Source organism: Pempheris klunzingeri, chromosome 17 (assembly GCF_042242105.1).
Source record: "Pempheris klunzingeri isolate RE-2024b chromosome 17, fPemKlu1.hap1, whole genome shotgun sequence".
NCBI lineage: Eukaryota > Metazoa > Chordata > Actinopteri > Acropomatiformes > Pempheridae > Pempheris > Pempheris klunzingeri.
In genome coordinates, this window is record NC_092028.1 from 16,310,297 (window position 1) to 16,334,382 (window position 24,086).

General features: G+C 43.7%; 1 protein-coding gene across 2 annotated transcripts in view; it reads right to left on the minus strand.

Annotated features, from left to right (window-relative positions):
- tex2 (testis expressed 2) overlaps window positions 1-8,436 on the minus strand; it is a 28,029-nt gene extending 19,593 nt beyond the window's left edge. For both annotated transcript variants that reach the window (XM_070848737.1, XM_070848736.1), the window contains exons 1-2: window positions 8,143-8,436; window positions 7,235-7,306 (exon numbers count right to left, since the gene is read on the minus strand). The gene's annotated coding sequence lies outside the window, so the exon portion shown is untranslated. The remainder of the gene's footprint in view (window positions 1-7,234; window positions 7,307-8,142) is intronic.
- Between the last annotated feature and the right edge of the window lie 15,650 nt (window positions 8,437-24,086).

Below are 24,086 nucleotides of genomic sequence, written 5' to 3' on the forward strand. Positions count from 1 at the left end.
TAGATCGAGTGAGACAGAGAGATCCGAGATGAACACAGGATGCACAGACAGAGACAGAGAGGCTGACGGAGCAGTCGATTGACACTAACAGCCCAGAGGCACGCACACACACACACACACACACACACACACACTTACACATGCATGCACTAGAAATGAGTTCCTCTGTCACATGATGTGTGCAGTTGCGTGGATGTGACTGAACATAAGTGAGACAAAGTGAGGGTGGACTGAGGCGGTCAGGTAATGAGCAAAGAGCGCCAAAACCAGGTAGAGGGAGAGAAACAGACAGACACAAAGGCTAAAGAAGGTCATTTGTCCTCCAGCACGCCTCCGGCACACAGTCACATAACAGCAGAGAGCAGGTAAACACTCAACGAGCCTTTTCTTCATGCTCTGCTGCTCTCTCCAGGGAACACTGGTCCCAGTCATCACTTGCATCACACGCATATACAGACTATACACTTACATATATGTATGTGCTGTATAGTTATATAAAGGAATGCAGAGAGGGAATAAGGGAAGAAATGACAAGAAAGTAAGACTTTCACTGGTTGCGTCCACTTTTTTTTCTTCTAAAAAAAACCAATGAGACACAACAGGAAAATATTCAAGGCGCACATGTGGATGAAGAGCTTAACATGGATGAAGAGATGGGAGGTACATCGTCATCACACCTTTACCAGGCGGCATGCAGCTTGAACTGCACCCTCTTTTAGTAACCACAGACAGGAACTCTAACCTGACTCTGACAGTGAGGAAGCAAAACAAGCAGCAATTCTTAAAATAGCTGCGGGAGGGCAGTCGAGGCGTTAGTCCCATAACACCGGGCTGGTCACTTAAAGCTCTCGCCGGAGGACAGATAGATGGTGGAATAAGGGGACGTGCATGCAGGAAAGGGGAAGGAAAGGACAGAGACTCGGGGGAGATGACTGACTTTCCAGGAAAAGAGTTTTGTGCCGCATACAAGCCGGTGCATATGAGGGCTCATTCAAAACTTTTTTTTTTTTAATTAAGCTGCAGATAACATAGTTTTTTATGGCAGTATTTAATATTAGGACGGCAACTCTCCACTTTCGTTCTCAATTTAAGTGGGAAAATGCCAGGAAATAATGAAAAAGGCCCTTCACAATTTCCCAGAGCCCCACTCACTTCTCAAAATGCTTGTTTTATTCATTCATTTTATGAATGTTGAGAACTAACAATTTATTTACTTTGCTTCATGCCACTTTTTTTTTGCGTTTTTGCTGTAAAAGAACGAGAGAGCCAATTAATTTTATGTTGATTGACTAGTCAATCAAGTCGATCATATCAGCTCTAGTCAATGTCATTGAATATTAAGATTAAATAAAAGTGTGAAATGCTTCTTCCAAGGTCTGTAAAAATTCCTGTCAGATAGCATGTATGTTATATTAATGTAGAGATTAATTGTACAGGAAACTCTATTGTTGTTTTGACCTTTGATTAACAATAATTAAAGGAAAATGTCTTTCTTTTGTTTTTTTGAAGATATTTTGGGTTCAAAACGAGTGGTAGGTACAAAAACATTTGGAATTGTTCTTGAAGATCACCTCTGCAGGCCGATGAGAATGGGCAGCAAACAAGCTACAATGTTGTATCGCACTATTCAAACCCACCAGACTCCATTGACAAAAACTGTGATTTTACACAGGAGTTGCTGGTCTCAATCAGTTAGTTTGTCTGTGTTATTGTGTGACTTTGGCGTTTAAAGGGTTAGTTCGGATCCAACACAATATTTGTGTAATGCAAAATAACACAAACAAGCTAACCAATCAAGGCAGCAGTTGACCAGCCACTCCTGTGTTCTATGAGATAGAATTAGTGTTTTTGCTTTTGAGTCTGGTGGCTTTGAATAGCACAGTACAATGGCTGCATCTGGTTAAACAAAAAGGATCTTATAGGTCTATCTCTGTTGTTTTTCGTTTCCAGACAATTTGAGTAACAATCTGAGCCTGTCAGTAGCAAAACAAGCACTTGTAGTGGATTTTCTTTGATCAGGCACAATTGGCCCAAAGGATTACATTGCAGCCTGTTCGCCTCCTGTACTCCGCTGCTGACGGGGACCAATTCCAAAAGCTTTTGTACTTTCCAGTCATGTCAAATCCAAAACATGTAAAAATAGGGCCCAGGATTAAAAATACTGGAGTTATCCTTTAATATAAAACAATAAAACAGTAAGACTAAACAAAAGAGAAATATTAATCATATCATATTGACAGTGAGCAACACTGGCAGCCTGATGCTCAATATTATTGTGTGATATGTCAATAGGTCTGTTAGATCAATACATTTACGCAACAGCAACACACATGCACTCAAACCTCCGAATGCACATGTGAACACACAAAGTGTGCGCAGAGCTGCTCCGGGGTTGGAGCACATTGACTTGCAGCATTATGAGCTCCAGCAGCACCAGAGGAAAACACAGAGTAGAGGTTTGATGGCGAGCATCACTGCTCTGAATCACGGAGCCCTCACTTAGTGAAAGGAAGAGAGAGAATAAAACAACAATAAAACAACAGCCAGGGAGATAAAGAGCACTCACGCAGCTGCGCTGGATCAAACCGGTTTTCTTCACCTCTCCCTGTCTACCCCAGAATCCACCGTCAACACGTCAAACATCAAACCTTGCCATGCAGATCATTGGGTGGTTGCCATGCCAACAGTAAAGCTTTCATCTTGTTCCGCACTTATCCCTGCATCCTTTTGTTTGGCAGGGCAGCTGCCTCTCACTGTATAACCTTGGTCTCCTAGGAGTGTGTGGAGTGTTTGTTAGCACAGGATCTTCAGTAAAGTGTGTGTGTGTGTGTGTGTGTGTGTATGTGTGTGTGTGTGTGTGTGTGTAGGATGCGTAGGCGCTAAACCAAAGCACACAAAAGGAATGGAGAGAGCTTAGATCTGTCTCTTTGACATGAGTGAAAGGCAAAGAGAAAGTGTGTGTTTGTACGTCATTCAGCTGTATCAGGGAGCATCTTCTCAAAGGCACCCGATCAATTAATAACTTAATTAATTATGGTTGTCAGCATCAAAACACTTTCTCCTGACAACTTCAGCTGTTGACTCTGATCTTCTCTTTGAGCCACAGAGGCGCTCATTTTCATCATTACAAGCTGCTGATTTGCTCAAGTAGTGCCACATGGGTTTGACGCCCCAGTTCAATAAATAACAGATTTGCATAGAATATCGATGTCTGGCACCGCTTAACCCAATTTGACAGTTTAGAGATCAAAAGGTGGATGAACGCACAGTCCTGACTGAACACACACAAACACAAAGGCATCCAAATATATTAAGCAATATCTAATCTGCGTAAAAGCCGCTTGACAGCCCGCAAACAGCCGGAGGGTTTGGGTATTAGTCATAATCCAGCCAATTACATGATGAATGGAGTGATGGAGGGACGGAAAGGCAGAGAAAGACAGAAAAACATCAGCTGTGAGTGTGTTTACAGATGAATGTTAGAAACACTGTTATGGCTTTATTCTGTGTGACCACCACGAATAAGCGGCCTGCGTTACTTTTAGTAGCGCTGCTTCGCAGAATTGTGAGAGTGCAGGGAACACAGCATGTCTGATAAGCAATCAGAAGTGATTGATGAACGATAGACTGGGAAAATGAGGACATGGAAATGCAAACCTGTGATTAATAAGAGGAGAAAATAGAAGAATCTTAAATATAATATTTGAAATTAGTATTCTTGGATCACTGCGTGAAGTTGTTGCACGCTCTCAGGGTGTTCACAGAAAGAAACTCCATGTTTGCAGACATGTTTTCCCGACGTATTTCCTGCAAGACTTCGAGACGCAGCACTGTCAGCCAGACCGACATCATTAGAAGATTCTAGGCCATTGAAACTAGCTCAAAATATTTAATCCACTTATTCCCCCCCCCCCCCCCCCCCCCCATTTTTGACAGTGATGTGCCACACAATAGAGGTATCTGCACAGAGAGTGAGCAGAATTAGCATATTAGTTACGTGATCACACAAAGTCAACAGTGCTGCTGGTTAAGTGAGAGCCGGTTGACACTGACTTCTGAACAGTCAGTAGCAGAAGAAGAGTTCTTTGATATTAACTTTAATAATTACATGTGCTGTGCATGTGCTGTGTACACTGCTTAAACTGCTCTGCATTCACCTCATACACATAAGCGGCTTGCATGCAGAGTACAGTGTGTGCATACTAAGTGTGTATTCAGTGTGTAGGTCAAATCTGTGTGTGTGATCTAGTCAACAAATACTTCCTCCTTCCCCTAACATTAACTTCCTGTTTGGCGAGATAGCTCCAAAAAGAGGAAAGCACCACCCGTTACTCTCTCACTCTCGGTTCAGATGTAGCTTCAGCAGAAGAACTTCTTTTTCCAGCTGCAGTCAATCACTGCTTGCAGCACCGTGCTTTTATTAAATTCATATCCTGGTGAATAGGTGGTCATGTGTGGTCAGGAGTCCACACACACACACACACACACTCACACTCACACACACACACACACACACACACACAGAGCCATGGCAGCGTCAGAAGCCATTAGCTGTGACACTTGTGGCTGCTCGTCAGAGTGACAAGCGCTGATGGCTGCTCCACCAGCGTTTCCATTTAAATAGTGAGTGTTGTGAGTGGGGTTGTGCATGTACAGTACGTGTGTGAATGCAATCATGCCTGTGAGCATGTGTGTGTGTGTGTGTGTGTCCTTTTATGCATAAATAGAGATGTTTTTGTTATCTCGCAAACCAATCCATAAGCAAAGCCAACTTATGAGGACACCCTTAAGTAACGGTTGGACATCTCATTCCAAATCAGTGGGCATTCATTTGCTTTAATAACAGCCTCTACTCTTCTGGGAAGGCTTTCCATAAGCTTTTTGAAACCTGACTGCAGGAATTTGCGACCATTCGGCCACAGGAGCGCGAGTGAAGTCATGCTCTGATGTTGGGTGCTGAGGCCTTGTTTACAGGTGGCTTACAGCTCATCCCAAATGGTGTTGAATGTTGGAAGTTCCTCCACATCAAACCACCATTTCTTTGTGAATTTTCTATTGTGCATGGGGGGCACTGTCATTGTTGAAACAGGAAAGGGCATTCCCTAAATAGTTGCCACAAAGTTGGAAGCACGCTATTGTCTAAAATATCGTTATATGTTGTAGTCTAGAAGATTGGAAACTAAATTGGAGCCAAAACCATGAGAAACCACCCGAGCACGAAGGTATAGAATAGTATGTGTCTACATGTCATGACAGATTATCTCCAGCCCAGTCTGAGCAGTTAAAGGACAACAAACTACTTCCTGTGGGGGGTTAATACTGAACACGGACACTGCCCATTTTCTTCTCATGCAAGGATCTGGTTTTGACATTAGAACAAGGGAAACATTAGAATCAATCGCACCCTTGAGGACAAACCTCCTGTTTGGTGAGCTAAATTAGAAAAGGAAAGTGAAAGTGCTGTAGGGCGGACGCCAACAGCGCTCGACATGACAGTTAGGAGTCATTTTGATATTTTAAAAAGGAGAAGTTGAGGGTCTAACATGAATCAGCCGATACACACGTGAAACTTTACTTCTCAAAACTCTAACAGGAACAATACACATATCCTGTTCTCTGTGTTATATTGTTCTTGATATTCAGTTCACACATAAATTGTTTTATCTGGCAGTCTCAGTTTTGGATCAGTTGACAGCCTTCCTGAGTGGGAGGAATACCCCTGGTAATTACTATTCCAGAAGTCTAATATGAAGTGAGCCACAGGGCCTGCCTCTAGCACCTTCCTCTTGTATGCATTACTACAAACACTATATGCGTCACCATTTTTTCTTATTTCAATGTTTACTGCTGATGATACAGCATCACTGTCATGTAAAGTACCATTAAGTCATCATTAAACAAACAGGTGATTGTATCAGTGACCTCACTTCTCATGATAACCTTTAGCTAAAAGCTTTTGGTTCCTAGAATGAAATCGGTGCAACAACACACATGCACATGCAAACACGAACACTGTCCCGACCTTGACCAGCATCGCTCGGCTTAAAGTTAACAGATGCCAGCTGCTGACACACTGGTTCAAACCATGAAGAGGGGATGTCAGGGTCGGCCGCTGACTCAGAGTCGGCTCGCAAGACGCCCTCAAGCCGAATTATTTTAACTTTGCGCAAAATGTGAACTGCAGCTCAACCCGAGAATTCGCAGCTTGCAGCACACACACACACGCACACACACACACACACAGGAACACAGAGGCATCCAATCCAATGTTTTCTTGGTTCATGTTGTATTTTTGGCTTTTCTTTGAATCTCTGGTGTGCAATCAAGCCCCTTTTTATCCACAAACAATAGCTCTTTCAGATGGTTCAGCTGCCACTGTTTCGCCCTCACAGCAATTTGTCTAATTAAGCCTAAAGAAGAGCATTCCCTTTGGAGTTGCTGACAAATACCCCCTTCGCCTACGAACACACCTCAGCGCGGGACACAGATGTTGGTTTAAAAAAGAAGTCATAAATGCAGCAGGTGAAAATGTATCCAATCACACGTCACTGCATTCAGATGGAGCCTCGTGAACGAGTTTAGCAAAGATGTGATTGAGGTTCGAGGTGGAGTGAAGAGGAGTCGAGATGAAGGGGACACAAATAAGTGAGGCAGGGAGCAGCCGTTCAAGGCCATGGATCAATTCAAGCACTATCCCCCCCAACACACACACACACACACACACACACACACACACAGTATGTTTGGCTTATCTTTGTGCGGACCTCCCATGGACACAGTGTATACTGTAACTAAAAGCACTAACCTATCCCTGACCCTGACCTTAACCATCTCCAAACAAATAATTTCACTATTTCAGTTTTGTCAATAACGACAACATAGTTCAGAAAAACATTGATTTCCCAGTCGGGTCCATTCAAATATCCTCACAAAACACTGTGGCCCACATAATGTTGGTGTTGGTCCAAGTTCTCCTGCCCCATTATGTGTGTAATACAGAGCACACACACTGTTATGTGGACTTCTATCTTTATGGGGACACTCACTGACATATGCGTTCCCCAGACCCTAACCTTAACCTCAACCTAATCCTAACCATAAATTTAAAACCAAGTCTTAACCCTCAAACTGCCCTTTGAAGTTGTGAGGACCAGCCAGCATGTCCTCACTTCCCAAAAATGTCCTCACCCCACAAACACACACACACAAGATCAAAGAAACAGAGAAGACTTACCGTGAGATTTTAGATGCATTCAATCTCCTCTTGCACTGAACCTCACAGCCATGGATCATGGTGCTAACATGCCTGGAGCAACAGAGACAGAGAGATCACACGTGTTTACAACACAAGGCTGTTATCCGCCACATGCATCATCTCATACTAATGTTGTAGCACTTGTGGCTCGCATAAAAGTATGAAAGTTGATGTTTTAAACCTCAGATGTGAGTGGGACAGATACAGACCATGTCACCACACGCACACCCGCATTAGAAGCCACATCACAGGTCCTAAAAGAAGTGGTTCACATGAGGACACTGGGCAGAAACTCCCTCTAAATTATCTAATAAGCAATGTGACAGGCCCAGGGTGATCTATCCCTGTAGAAGGAGGGGATCTGGCATAATTAGATGATACAGATATGAAAGTCTGAGTTATCGGCGTCTTGCATGGCTGTGATGCTGTGGCCTGCTTCGTGGAGGAGAACTGAAAGGAGAAGAGAGGAGAGGAGCAGCTCGTGTAGACCTGTGCAGTTCACAGCAGGCTACATGGATGACGAGCTGCTCCACAGATACAGCAGCACAGCCAGTGACACCTCCTACAATAAACCCAATTTCTCATGGCAGCAGCTATAACAGGAGACATGATCCAAAAACTGGGAGGATTATGCATCTAGAACATGAACAGAAATGTGCTGAAACAGGGAAGTACACCACAGTTCACTGGGCTATACTGTAGCATCCTGGTTTAATGTGGTTGCTGTAACAAAAAGGATTTCTGATTATGCCTTTCTATTCTGTTAACACTAATAACCCTCCAGCTCCATCCGCTCCTTTGTCCTCAGGACTGTATTAACGTTACATGAACCCTACAGCTGATGCTCAAAGCAATCCGACACACACAAAAAAACCCTTTAATCTTACCGTAGTTATCGCATCTTCATGAGCAGGCCACTGTACGCTCTGCATCCAGGATCTGAATCTGCGTAATGCGCTGAGGATCCCTGCGTGGAGCGCTTTTTATTCGCAGCCTGCGGAGGGACGGAGCCGATGGGCGGGCTGGCTGGCTGGCCTTGTGCACCCACCGACACTCCGGAGCAGACACCGATCAGACCTCGGCACGGCTTTTTTTTTTTTTCTTTTTTTTTTTTTTTCTTTTAACGCCACAAATGCACGAGCTCTGGGCGTGTGTTGTTTTGGTGAATGGGAGACGGTCAGCGCCACACCCCCTCCTCACCATTTAAAATGGCATTTACACCCAAGGAGGAGGAAGAGGCATCCCGCCGTCGGCTCTCTGCTGATTCATATTTTATTGTGTTGCAGCAGGAGAGTGTCAATTGCGTCATGGCGTTGCAGTATGCCTATAAGACGCGGATTCCCCTCCACAGGCGGCTCCAAACACCCCGGCTCCTTTTAATAAAGCCTGCTAGTGCGCAGATTATCAGCAGGTGGAAACACTACAGCTCAGTTTTTAAGGTATTTTATATCCTGTTTTAATTAAAACCTTAAACTAACACAACCTACCCCCGGATCAGACCTACCAGGTGCACTGAGGTTCTAGGATGAGCGGAACATCCATCCTAGATTTAGGCTCCAGTGTATTCATTTGGAGAGGCTGCCACCTTCCGGGCTGAGGTGTTTACGTCAGGGGGAACTGACCACGTGAGTCCTGAATCTCCAGCTAGAGCACCAAAGTGTGTGTGTGTGTGTGTGTGTGTGTGTTCCTCTCTCTCACCTGGTATCACCTGTAACTTATCACTTACAGATCTGCCGTTCTGATTGGCCCATAGATGTTGATCGAGTCATTGATGAGTTTCAGTCCCATCTGAGAGGTGAAGAGATCCATCTAGTGGACACTGAGGGCTTCACCCACAACCAGGCCTCCAGTAAATCTAACAATCCATCCATCCATCCATCCATCCATCCATCCATCCATCCATTGTCTATACCACTTGTCCTTAAGGGTCTGACACATAGACACAGACAACCATTTAAATCTAACAACCTGCTGATTTAATTTGGTCCCTTTTCTTTTTTCCTTCTCTTTCCTTGCTTCTTCTTAACCACTTGTGCTCCCAATTCATATACTGGCAATTTAGAGTCACCAATTAACCTAACCTGCATATCTTTGGAGTGTGGGAGGAGGCTGGAGTACACAGACAAAACCCACACAAGCACAGGGAGAACATGAAAACTCCACACAGATACAGATACATACCTGTAACCTCACCACCGCACCACCATGCTGCCCCATACTGTATATATTATTACCAAAATGGTCATTTTCTCTTTGAATCATTATTTTCTAGCTCCACTGGCCTATGAAAGCATGAAATCATTTGAGCAGTATTGCACCTTTTAAAGGGTTAAAGGGAATAAAAATGATTCTATGCATAAATTGTCTGTCCTGTTCGATGCATAAATGTTGAGTTTATGAGGTGGTTGTCAAATGATTTAATCAAAGTGAGTTTACTGGAAAGTGTGCATGTAATCTAATGATATGTGTCAGAGGGAGGTGTGATCCATTGTAATGCGCCTGGATACTTTCTGCGGTGTAATTTAATTTTTTCTACCTGAAGCAGGACCCTGCTTTTATTAGTAGCTGGTATGTGGATTAGCAGCACCACCTTCAGGCCATAGTGTTGCTGTGTTTCAGATTTGTAAACCACAGAGAGGGAGACAATGTTTTTTTCCCCTGCAACTGAAAGACATTGTGGGATTCTACTGGTGGGTGAAAAGAAAAGGAACTCTTGAATTTGTTAAGGAAGGAAGTGTTCGCACTTTGGGTCTCATCATGGGTGTTTATCCTCCTCTCATGCTTCAGGATGTAAGCAGGATGCTTTCCTGACGTCCACCATCTTCCCACCACTGTCCCCGCTGTGAACCAAGACTTTCTACCCTCTGCTCACAGCTCCAGCTTGTGAAAAGGCCATGAGCCCATCACAGTTAGACCGGCCACACAAATCCTCTTCCATATACACTAATGAAGGCAGAAAACATGGTGGATAAAAAAAGTGTGTTAGAGAGGAGTTTCCTTTTTTGGTCCATGCTTACTTATGTCTGTCTTTTCATTTTTCTAAAAATATGTTTTTGGGAGTTTTTTTTCCTTTTTTACAGTCAGCAGAAGAGAGATGCAGGTCAGACTTAATTCAGGGTCGCTGTGGTTCATAGTGTCGTAATCCCAAAGCTACAGGGGTGCCCTGTTTGTTCTCAAAATTCAAAAAGGCCATAATCAAAACCAGCATTCGTTCTTTCATCCTTGTGACGTTGAGAAACTGAATAACCAAAGATCAAATTAGGTATCATTTAGCTGTCAGGTTACATTGAATTTCAAAGGTCATTCTTGACCTTGGAAACTGCAGTTTTTTTCAACATCACGACAACCGGGCAAACTCTATGTCATGTGATCAAACTCTCCAGAAAAACGACTAAATGGACCTTGTCAGGAGATTGTTTTTGCTGTCTCCAAGGTCAAGAGTGAACTTTGAGACTCAAGGTTTCAAGCCAACAAAGATGAGAAGTCTTTGGAGTGCTCAGACAAAAAGAGAAAATGTGACCATTTACAATTTCATGACAAATCCCCTCTGCTGATGAGGGTCATGTCATGTGGTATGACTGAGAGCCCCAGGACACCTGCTAAATGGACCTTGTGACAGTTTTCACAGCTGTCATGTAATTGACTTGAGTGATTTTTTGATCTAACTTTTAGAAACCAACTGAGGTGTACTCGAGGTGGAAAAAAAGAGCAAATGAAGAAAATGGAAAAAAAAAATGGGTCAATTATCACTTATATAACAGGGGCTTGGCCTTTTGTAAGGTTTCAGTGGCTCCCTCTACCTCTCGAAAGTTATTTAACAGTATGATTCACATCAAAGCACTCAGGACCCCTGCTGCTAAACTCAAAGGCCAGACAGCCCATCTCCACTCTGATGCTCTAATAACCATCCCTTTATGAAGTTCATAAAACCCACTCCTCACTAGACCACTGCAGATGGTGGGCCAGGCTAATAGCTGGAAAAGTAGCACAGACCGCCACCTCGCTTGGACCCCTTTGAACTGAGCCGTATGCAGATTGAACAGGGGGGCAACCATATGCATGTTTCCGTGTGTATTTGAAAGGAAAGAGAGTATACGTGTGTGTGTGTGTGTGTGTGTGTGTGTGTGTGTGTGTGTGTGTACTTGTGTGTCTTCGTCCTTATCCTGTCACAGCGGGGGAGAGACATGAAAGCCTTTCTACAGTGTTTGGTAATTGCAAAGACATCCGTTCTGCCTAAACAGCATAAGAGACGACAACCTCATCAGGACACGGTCGAATCCAGACATCAATGCGCGCACACACACACACACACACACACCGTACAGATGTGCACACACCTTTGGGGCAGTTGACCAATCAATAGTCTCGACTGTGTAAAAGTACACAGAAGTGTGTACAGGGCGCTTTTTCTTTTCCACACAGGCCTTTCTTTGTTGTGTGTAACCTTTTGATCTAAATGAAAAAAAGGGGGCTTAGGTAGGCCAATGTGTTTGAGAGGGGAGGTTATGCTAAGAGGGGTAGAGGGGGGTGAGTTGCCACCTTTTCATCTTACCTCTCCTCAGTTCAGCTTTATAACGAATGTCAACGCTGATAACAAAGCCTCATTTGCATATCATAATCCCCATCTCTCGACCTTCTGATCAGGTGTACTTGGAAGCACGTCTGTGTTCTTTCAAAAAGCGAAAAAGATAGAGAGCAAGAGAGGAAAAAAAAAAAAACTCTGTTCACTTTGAAAGCTGTTTGAAGTTCTCTGCCAGAGTTCAAATAACACTAAAACATGTGCATGGCATTGAGTGGCTGATTTGTATTAAAAAGAAGAAAGGCGGAGGGATGGAGGGATGAAAGGAGGTCAGGGAGGGAACTTTCTGGAGCAATGAGGCCACAATCCTCTGGATCTCATGTCACTACGCACACAGAGAGGCAGCTTTTGTGTTCAATCTTTGAACCTAAACATGATGCGTCAAGGTCTCTGACCCCAACAAAATTATGTTATTTTCCATAAGGTTTTGTTGTCATATCATCTTTTTTTTTTAGCTAGTAGGGGATTGACAATGAAATGTTTTCTAATCTTGATGGTCATCATTGCCGAAGCAGCTTCCTCCCTTCATGTCCCATTTAGGCTTCACACTAACAAACAGCTGAGCAAAAATCCTCCGCCAAGCTTCAAAGGAGCTGCTGCTGGGTGATGGCAGAGCGAGAGAAAGAGGCGTGGACTCGTGGCAATGCTTAGAGCGGAGGTCAAGGTGTGTGTCTGTGTGTGTGAGAGCGTTATTAGCAACTCTGCATGTCATAGCAACAGATCCAAAGGTCACGGACCACCCCAACTGTGTGTTCACACACTTCATCATCCTCCACCACACTGATCAATAGTGGCTGGACAGTTCGAACGGGGAAGAAGGTTTGGATGGCTACCAATACACTATGTTTCTGCCTTCTCTCTGTCACATACTCCTTGTTGGCTTGAACACACTGTTCTCAGCAGCCTATGGTTTCTGAATCCCAGTTGTGAAGACCAGACGTCCTTTCCCATGAGTGAAGAGGGCCTCCAGCAGAGCCGCTGCAGCTCCTCCACATTCTCATAGTCCTCCGTTTGGCCGGAGTTGTAAAGCTGGGCCCTGGGAGTCGCCCGCCTCCACTCTGATCCACTCAGCTCCAGCTCTGCAGCAGAGGCTGTCCTGCCAGCTCCTTTATCCCAGCTACCGCACACCCAGGGCGGGCAAAGCCAGACTGACAGTCCCCCGCTGCCTCCAGAGCCTCCGTCTCATTTCCCCATGTAGACGCCCACCACCCCTCTCAGCTTTTCAATCTTCGAAGCAATTAGAAGGAGATCCCTTTCTTTTGTCGTCTATCCGTGGAAAGAAGAAAAGCGAGAGAATGAGAAAAAAAGAAGAAGGAGGGCCAAGTTGTTGGTGGTGGTGGAGCTCAGGCCTAGCCAGGAGCCACTTGTGAAGCCCTGGGTATTAGGACTCACATGGTTTGTTTGGAAAGGCTTCTCCAGGGGCCAAAGTGGGATTACGTTGCAGATTGCAAGTTCCCATGGAAGGGGCCTATACCAGCGAGGGCTTTGGTGGGTGGGTTTCAGGTTGGGGGCCATAGAAGAGGTCTTTATGAGTTTGGGGTCTGTCTGAATGGAAAGGGCCAACTCCCAGCATGCTAGCCCTCCATATTAGATGGACACAGAGAGGCTATTGAAGTTACCCAGACATCCCCCCTTTATTTCTGTCCTTTTCTCTCCCTCTCTCTCTACTCTTGAAGGCTTAGCTGTTTGCCAGTCGAGAAAAGAGTAGAAGACTGTTCTGGGGGCTGAAATGATTCTTGTATTCATTTCTAGGATGGTAATACCATCTGTGATTTTGTGCAAACATAATATGATATGACTGTTAGAGGCTCCAGTTAGGTTTTAACCACAGTGTCTGACATTAAAGCCAAGGCTCTCTCACATAGGGAGATCACCTTGAATTATTTCAGCTGAATTTAGCTAGGATTTATTGTCTGAAATCATCCTAGGATAATCTTTTTACCATTATTGGACTGAAGACTACCTTTGCAAACTGAAAAAACATTAAGTTTTATCCTATGAATCCACACTGAGAAGATATTAGTTAGAGTTGACCCCTCAGTGGTTTAAAAATGCTGGTAAATAGACAAAGATGTGGGAAAAAAAGGGAATATTGGATCACAACATTTTAGCAGAAATAATCAGCTAAAAGAAAACCCAAAAGAAAAAGAAAGAAGAACAACTGACAATCATAAGAAGAGAGAAAAAAGACGATAAGCACCCGAGGGACCCTGGTGAGGCCTTTGAAGCTGCATCACACTGTTATGTTTTCTAATGTGTGATCAGACGCTGGAGAGCATCATTTAAAATTGTCAAGGAAATAGCAGAACCTCAACAGAGAGCCTTAATATGATAATGTTTGTGAAAGAAAAACTTCAATGGTACCGCTCCGTGTCCAGAAATAAGACGACAACATCTTGACCTCAACTGTTCATTCCTGTGTTAAAGGACACATCCAATTTAAAATGCACAAGCATGCCTGGACCCTATTTTCTGATTTGGTGGCTTATTTTTGTTGTTGAAGTCAAAGTCAAAATACCAATGTGACCACCAGCAGAAGCCTTTAATTAACCAAAGCGCAATTCAGTCTGAGGATTTTGACTCAGTGAGTCAACTCTCACTGTTCCTACACATGAGAAACTCACTCCTCGCTGTTGTTATTGCCCTCATTTCTTAAAGTGAGAACTCAGCAAATAAAGAAAAAGAGGGAGAGTGAAAAGTGGCGTCTCTGCTGGCACATCAGCTCTTCAAATAGAATTGTTTGGGTGAACTCAGTGGGATGCATCACATGCATCCCTCAGAAATCCACCCATTTATATATTTTTATTCACTCACATAAACTGTAGCTGTTGGTTTATTTTTATTTTATTTTTTTTTTACATGCATCATCTGCAAAGTTAGACATTGTGGCTGACACAGTCAATCAACCTTTATTTGTATAGCACCTCTGATACAATGAGGTACGTATTAATGAAGTACTTTAATATGAGGTACTTAAGAGGTGGTTGACAATCTTATAATAAGACTAAGATTATACAATACAAATATAAATATAACAAGGTTTACAAAAATAAAAATAACAGTGTATGATCAGTATTTTGGGTCCTCTGAGGAGGCACATATCTCTACCCTCTAGTGTTAAACCTTTGGTACTACACATTGCTGTTTGAACTACAGTTTCATGACTGAGTGTGCCTTTCAAATCAGCAGCTCATTTTCACATAGGCAGCATTTTGTATTTAAAACATTTAAAGCTGTAATGTTTGATGGAAATTGCAGAAAAGTAGAATAAATAATGGCTAAAATCTAAGGCTATAGGCTACAGTTTACTGATCAAAAAGCTGAAAGATCAAAACATACTAGCTGATGAGCTAACACGCTGATATCCTGATTTTTGCTCATGATCTACTGAGTGCTCCACATATTAAGCATACAGCCTCTTCACTGTAATTATAATCAAAGCTTCAGAGGAAAACAGCTTCAGCGCAAAATGATTTAACCTGACTCAGTACTTTTAGTTTTTGTAAGAAATGCTCAAGTTCAGCCTGAGTGTGTGTGTGTGTGTGTGTGTGTGTGTGTGTGTGTGTGTGTGTGTGTGTGTGAACCCCTCACCACTCGTACTTCTGGACATATTGAGGCAGTAACTTGTGAATCAGCACCATCGCTCTCCAGATGTCCCTCACCCCTTACCCTCCTCTCCCTCCTGCCCCTTCAGTCTCTCCTGTCACCTATAGGCCACCCCTCAACCCCCTCAGAACCCCATCAGTCTCTGTCTGCAAACAGCCTCGCTCCCCTAATACCCTCCCCCAACCCCCTCCAGCCATATCCCTTTGAGCTGTGCCGCCGCAATGCATAAATACATAAATCTGGTGTCAGTGTATGCGCTTGTGTGTGTGTGTGCGTGTGTGTGTGTGGGGGGGGGGTGTCGACATATAGACGATGGGCCGGCAACCCCACAGGCAGACCTCTTTCATGTGTCACCAGATCACAGACGCTCAGTGTTTACACACCAGACCCGTCCAGACACACAACCAGACCCCTCCCAGCTCCGCCACAGCCGCGTCCCCCAGAACCTGTCACCCTGGCTGGGGGAGCTCGGGGACAAAGGCTGGGAGTCAACCTGGAGGTGGTGGTGCCAGACTGGCTCTCTGATCTGACCGCCTGCTTCAGACCTGATGGGAGATAGGGCCGGAGGTCAGAGGTCAAAGAGGCCGTAAAACAGTCATCTGACCTCCTCTAGTTTTGCTCCGCCCTCCCTCAACGCACACTTGATTTAATGTCGTGTGATTATAGCGATTTGAATGCCAAGTCATTGAGCCTTATGTGGTTCCTGAGCTCAATCTGACATGAGTCACACCACTGAAAAGCGTCATTACTCCAGCTCCAGCGTGTGATCTCATGCGCTAGAGACTCAACTTTCACAAGACTCTTTGATATGATTACCGTCTTCAAAATGACGAACCTCTCAGAGCGTTACGCAAGAATCTCCTGTTAGTAGATGCTCAACGGCAGCATGCGAGCACAATGAGGATTGGTGCAATGAGTTATAGTTTTAAAACGCTTTCAGCTTTGACCACTCTCACACATGAAAGATGCATCTCTCCATCGGAGCATTCAAAAGTGATGACTGAGAAAACAAAAGATCAAATGAAAGAAATCTCAAAATCCCGACACCATGTGAAGATAACATCTCCAAATATTCATTTTTGCTTTTCATACAACAGCTGAATTCAACTTCAAGTTCTGCTGTAACAACCATGAATCCTTTTCTTCTTTTCTCCAAAACGAAAAAAAAAAAAAAAAAAAAAGGTGAAAGAAAATGAGACGAAAGGAAAAGAGCAGAAAACAACAAAGCTAAAGGAAGCATTTTATCCTGCTGTGTTAAATTGGGTGTGACTATGAACGAATCGGAGGCCCTGAAAAGGATGAGAAAAAAAAAACACCCACATACGTGCGCACACACACACAACACACACACACACACACACACACACAACAAAAACAAATTAACATCTAAAATGCTCCGGCTCGTTTCAACCGTTCACTTTAAACCGTCATCAGGCCTCTAATGGGGGCCAAGTTCAAAGCTCCACTAGACTCCCGCTGCTTTGCTGAGATGGAGGAACAACACTTCCGTCTGCCTCTCCCTCCCTATGTTTGTTTATGCTTTGCTTTGCTCTCTTTCCCTGCTTCTTTCATCGTTTATATTTCATCCTCCCTTTTCTTCCAGAAGCCGCCTCACTTTATTTAGCGTCAACTCTTTCTCCTCAACTACTTTTTTTCTTTGCCTTTTCTTCTGCTTTTGCCCTGTCTCCTTCTCTTATTTGAGTTTCAATATTTGATTCCAGGGTACATTCGGTTCTCTGCAGCCCTCTTGTTCTCGCCTTCTCCCTCTTTGTATCTCAATCCGGCTTTCATCACATATGCCAGTCTTTCAAATCTGACAGACATTGATCAATAAGCAGCAGCGGGGATGCTGTCCTGGTGCAAGTTTGTTCAGAGAGCCCCATCTAACCCTGGAAATCCAAACAGAGCCTTGAACAGCGAGCTCTCAAAAGACAACCACTGGTCCGAGATAGACAGTTGCTCAGCACTGCCCTGCAGATATCTGCCAGGATCAAAAACCCTTCCCGTCTCCCCCTCTTTCTCTCCCCTTGCCTCCTCTCCTCTTTCTCTTCCTTCTCCCCTCTTTTCTCTTTCGAAGATGGCACTTCCACAAATGTTTAACTCCAGCTATCTCCTCATTAAGAGGTCTTCAAAGCCTCCCATTGATGTAAAAGCATCCATTTGAATTTGTAATCACCCTTTGCTGTACGGCTGCTGCGCTCAGCGTAATTTTCCCCCGGATTTTCTGATAGCCGGCTCAAAGAGCTAACAACCCGTTTTCTCCTCTCTGAGTAGCGGGGAAAAGAAAGAAAAGGACTTTTTATCGAACTTTTGGAAGCAGGGAGGTGCGTATTTGTGAAGGCCCTGGGTTTGTTTATATATGCTGACAAAGAGAGTAAGAATATATAGAAATTCACTCTGCCGACAACGCTCTTAGGAAGATAAGAGCGGTGGGAAAAAGCCACTACAGTTGGATAAGGTTTGTTTGAAGATTAAAGTTTTGTCGTCATCATAGAACAGGCTACTTTCTTGAAAGGCACTTAAATGTCCCAGAAATTAGTTTGTCTATAGGGAGTGCCTTTAACTGATATTGTCTTTATGGTATTTTATTTTTTTTAATATTCCACCTCACAAACTTTGAGGTGTCTGACGCTATGGGAAAACACAATTTGCTCACATGATGTGTTTTAACAGAATGCCAAGCAGCACATTCGGTAGCGACCTGCATGCATATATAGCTCAAACATCCTCTGTGTGTTGAGATGATGGAGAGCCAGACTCTGTCACTCCATCGCAACACCACGAAGAAGAAGAAGAAGAAAATACTGGGAGGAAAAAAAGGCAGAAAGAGAAGAAGAAATCTGTCAGATCCTCGAGGCAGAAGAACACACCTTTACATCTGGATTTCCTCACAGGAGCGAAGTGTTTGAAATCTAATACATAAACATTATTCCCCCGACTCGCCAGTTTTCCCTTCACCTGCGGAAAAACAGGCTCTTCTTCTGAGCCACTTTGGGGAACTTTTCAACAACACAGTCCTCCTTCAGTAGGTTCAATAAGAGGGCTGACTGGGATTTGGCTCCTGCCATGTTTCATCAAACACACTTGTCTTCAGCCATCGCAGGCCTGTCTGTCAGTCAAACAGCTCCTTATAAATAGCACTTTCCTCAGGTTTCCACCGCTGTCTTCTGAAATATGGATATTAAATAAGTCCTTTACATGTTATAAGAATTTATCATCGGATTCTCAGGACTCAGAGCTAACAGATAACTAGGAAATATGGCTCACAGCCTGCTAATGCTAATACAGAGCCACTAATACTATTGCTAATATGCATTAAAAGCTAATACAAAACTAAACTTTGGTTAATTACAACATTAGTTTTCTTTCTGTGGCTCCACTAGTTATGACAACATTGTACTCAGTGTAGTCTCGGAGCAACAAACATAAGTAGAAAGACGATCATTCACATAAACGAACCTTAAATTTGTTTGGAGGAGAAAACAAAAGTGTACGGTCAGATTACCGACCCGGAGAGTCCACAGTAAACATCCATCACTGTTTATGGGACACTGACAGACCACTATGACCTAAAAGTCAAGGCGAGGGTCAAGTGACTGACGAGGGCAGCTGGGCTAGTGTTACTGCTACCGAGCTAATTTGCTAGAAATTGAAACACTATTTTCACTAAGTTCACTACTGTAGTTCTGACACAAACAAAAAAGATTTTACTCATACTTAACACCAACGTGCGGACACGTGCCAATGCTAATGGTATCAATGGGCTAATGGAGACTCTAGTTTCCATACTAATTTAATGCTAATGCTTTAGATAATAATAACACATACAAATATCAATACTAAGCCGTTGCTAATGCTGACACAAGAGAAAATACTGATCATCTGTAAGAGGATGATAAATACACTACAATTTGTGCATGCATATGTGTGTGTGTATGTGTGTGTGTGTGTGTGAAGTGAATTGATGGCAGACATGTCACCAGGACCATTGACTCCAGTCTAATCCCTTCCTGATGGCCTTTTCTTCAAGCGCAGATGGAGACTAGGGGCTCTTGACCTTTGACCCGCACCACTAAATCACATCAGTCATTGACTGTGAGGGCCACAGGGCCTCAAGACTCCACTAGGCAGATGGGCAGCTGCCCACACACACACACACACACACACACACACACACACACACACACACACACACTACTCTGACACATACACTGACACTGAGGAGTGCAGAGCAGAAATGCTTTCATGTGCACATCTTTTTCCTACACGTTTTCACATATATGACACACAAAAACACACACAGGTCAAGACACCTTTCTTACACTCTCACTTTCATGCACTTGCAGGGACACACAGATCAATGTGTGCACACACAAATACGCACACACACAAACAGATACACACACACACACACTAAATAATGTTCTTTTATATCTGTGTCTAAAGTATTCTCTGTCATCTGTGTCCTTTACTCAGCCACATCACACACTCTCTCAAGATCTCTCCTACACTTTGTTTTACACTCTTCTCTTCTCCATCCATCCTCCTTTTCCCTTTTAGTCTCCCTATAACGTGGCATCTCATTCTCTCACTCTCATTTCTGTCGAATAAAACACAGACTAGGAGAAAGAGAGTGAGGAAAGAAGTGTAGACAGCTAAGAGACAGACAGAGTAAGAGATAAAGAGAGTGAAAGAAAGAGAAAACAAATGTCAAGACTTCCTCAGTCTCTCTTTTTCGTGTGTTTTCATCTCTTTCTACCTTTTCACAGCCCACCCTGACATTCTTTGTTACAAAAATATGCCTTGGCTTTGTCATTCATGTTATACATGCGCGCTGTTATAAGCAGTGTGTTTTCTGCAGTAAATATATACTGTATACTGCACAGTAAATAAACATGTCAGGTGGGTCTTTATGAAGCTGGATAATCACATGGATAATCTCAGTACACTTCATTTTTCTTTCTCAGGAGTTTCAGACCTGCTGTCATGTGGCGTCATGAAGAGATCCACACAGTGACAAACATACCTTTGAAACCCAACTTTGAACAACTGCTTTGCATGAGGCGCGGGCGAGCAGAGTTGAAATGTGGGCTGGGTTCCCTCACACCGACGTGCTGCTTGCCCACGCTGCGCTCCTACGGAGGTCCTCCTCACTTTGTTGTCCTCACAGCAGGCACCTGCATTCCTGGCATAGCTGTCTCCAAAGTTTCAAGAGCAGCTCACTATCTCTCTGTCTGCCGGTCTCTGTCTCTCTCTCTCTCTCTCTCTCTGTACTCAGACCTCCATTGCCTTGTTGCCTAGAGACGAAAAGGAGCGAGAATGGGGACAACGGAGGGAGAGGAAGAGGGGGCCGTACCAGAGGGGGATGAAAGAGGAGAGAGATCAGAGGGGAGGACAGGCCGGCAGGGGAGCGATGAAGTTTGTTTGGGATACTTTGGATTCTTACGGCTATTGTGTGGTGCCAATATCCTCTCTTTACTCCCTGGCTCATAGCTCAAGGAAAAAAGGGGTTTTGTAGGTTCTAGTTAAATTTTTTCCAAACATAAAAGGAAATACATGGTTTAGATGAATATTGTAAAGTGTAGACTGCAGAGTGTCCTTTTAAGCAGTCAGATGTGTGTATGGAGCTACGCTATCACATCATAAAGAAAACATATTGCTGATGACCATGGAGACCTTAGGAACACATATCTTGTAAATTGTATAAAATGTTCTAAACTCAAGCGTACGCTCAAGCCTTTCAGGGGCTTTCAGCCATATCTAATGGCCTTCATGGCGTTATCATCAGCTGTTGGACAACAACAACTCAACATCTGGTTGTATAAGATGTTAGAAGTGCTTATCAGATGGTCATGGTGTTTGAAAGTCTCCTCCCCCTACACCTTTCCAGTGTTGTATTTATATTTATGTATTTATAAAACCATAAAACCCAAAACACACCAACATTGTCACACCCCAAAGTGTCCCATTTAGAATAAAGTGTGTGAATACACATAATAGGATTCTCATTGAATATTTGATTTTCTCAAGTATAATAAAAAAAACACACAAGAACAAGCACAAGAAGAGCGCAGGACGTGACAGCATGTAGCCCACCCACAACTTTCTCCCACCGCTCCTCACTGAGATGAAGTCCCAGCTCTCCCTCCCAAGCTGCCCTTGTTGATCACAAACATCTCTGAAACCATCCCTCTTTATTGTGCAAAGTGTCTAATTTAGAAGAACCTAAAAAGCTGTAATCCGTACAGTGATGACAAATTGGTAAAGCTGATTAAATCTTAATACAAATACAAAACACTGGATACAACACATTGTATACCTTTCTTCTGCCTTATTGATAAAAATGGAATCCAAATTCCACCTTAAGAGCGTTCAATTCTTTTGCATGGTCAGATTCAGTGGTAGGATTTTCAAGATTGGCTATGAATTGATTTATTTTGGTATAACAGAGAATTCTGACTTTTATAGGGAAGAATTAAATCATTTAAATGTGTCATTAATTTCCACGGGATCTCTAACAGTTATGTTAGAGCCGCTCTTAATTTGCTCCTCAGATTGAAAGCAAAATGACCATTTAGAAGACCCGTCGCTTTGCATTCAGCAATTATGAGAAAGCATCTCAAATCTCCACAGACTTTTTCTCCTGCTGTGCTATCACCACCACTGCTGCTCTGCAATCGCTCAACATCCCGACCTCAGGGCTTGTGTTACAAGGCACTCTATGGTAAAGAACAAAAAAACCCCAAAGTATTACTAAAGGAGCGGTTCAACAGCATATAAGCTGTAGCATAGCATCAGCTTCTGTGAGCAGTTGATCTTTCTGTAAGATACAACCAAGCTTTCCTGTGAAATATATATTATTTTTCACTCCGAGGCAGCAGACTCATGATGTAAAACATACGCTCTCTGTTGGCACGCACCAGTGGAAGGGAGTTGTTGTGAAAGCCTGTCATTTTGAAAACAAATCCATAACAAACTTCTAAAACTCATGTTCCATGGTTACAACACACACATGCGTCTGTTTACCACTTCACTCCATCTGAACCCGTGTGTGTGTGTGTGTGTGTGTGTGTTTGTGAGAGAGAGGCACAGACTTTCCTTTTGGAATCTCAGCATTCCCATTTCCTCCTTGCCTCTCTTTGTGCAGCCATCCTGGCTTATTTATCTTTCCCTCCTATCCCAAACACGGGAACGCTCCCCGTAGCTCTGATCTCGCCTGCCACCCTGATGTGTGCGCACACCGACCCCCATGAACCCTGGCGCTCTCTAGGTCTCTCTGTTTTTCCTCTCTCTTCCTCATTAAAGCTCGACCCTCCTCTGCATCTTTGTTTTTCCTCTCCTTTTGTGCTCTGAGAATTGCTTTGGGGCAGTGAGGAGGTTCGGTTAAATGTCCCATGCTCCCCGTGACGTCATCAGCTGTTGTTCTGTGTCACAGCGCCTGAGGTTTGCCTTTGAAGCCAAAGGCTGCTCGCGAAGACGCATCTGATGGCTTTTGCCCTCTCTTTCATTCCCTCCCTTTCATCCCTCTGTGCAGCAACAGACATCAAGGGAGATTCCTAACAAGCATGTTATTTAGACAGTGATGTCATGGCCATGGGGACGTTGTGTTATGACTGAGGCCGAGCAGCACCGGAAGGGAGAAAACACAGGATCAGACGTGGTTAAATCTGGCTCCCAAAATATAATGACAGTAGACGATTATATCATAGGCCGCTCAGTTCAGCTTATTTCGCCCAATCTCTTCCCCAGAGTGTGCTGGAGAAAACCAGCATCCACAGCACACATGACGAAGCTATGACACTCTTTGGATAACACCCATGTTTTGGCTGATGAGATTATTGTTAAAGCCGCAGATGAAAGCAAAACACCATGTGCTGCACTGACTGGAGTATTTTTAAGTAACTCTCAGCAGCACTGTGGTCTTTGCGTGGCAGCCGCCCATGTCCAGATCACAGCCCGTGATAGAGGGCCGGCTGGATCAGAAGCGTGCCCACCCTGAATAAGGCCTCTATTGTTGGCTGCAGGTGTGTGTTTGCACATATCAGCGGTACTTGGCAGAAGGGAAGGGAGCAAAGCGAGGAGGGTAAGTGAACACCTTGAGTCAGCATGTGCAGGTGAGGGGTCGGGAGGGCAGCGAGGGTTGGGTGGAGAAAACCTTCAGAGAACAATTGGAGATGGGAAGACGGAAGCATATTCCTGATGTATAAAGCTGATTTTTTTTTTTTTTACTTAATTTGATTTAACAAGTAGTGGAAATTCAGCAGGTTAAAGGGAAACCAGTGGAGCATCCGTGGAGTGTTAAGCAAAAAGGTTGTGTAGATTTGGGCATTGCTTCTTGCACTATTCATCTAACTGTCTAGGAAAACGCCTGTTTAAATTGAGGCAAAACTCCAAAATAAGCAAATGTTTTTGAGACAATGATGATCAAAAGTGATCAAATCAAACCTAGAAAAATAAGATCCAGGTTCTTATTGACCAGAATAATCATCTAATAGCAAATACAATTGGCTGTTTTTTTTTCATATTATTGTAATGTAATCCACCATTTTTCAAAATGGCGTGCTTAGGGTTTACATTTTCCTATTCACAATGTTTCTTTCAACCCTTTCTGGTCTCTTGTAAGATAATGATAAGCTATGAGTAGTA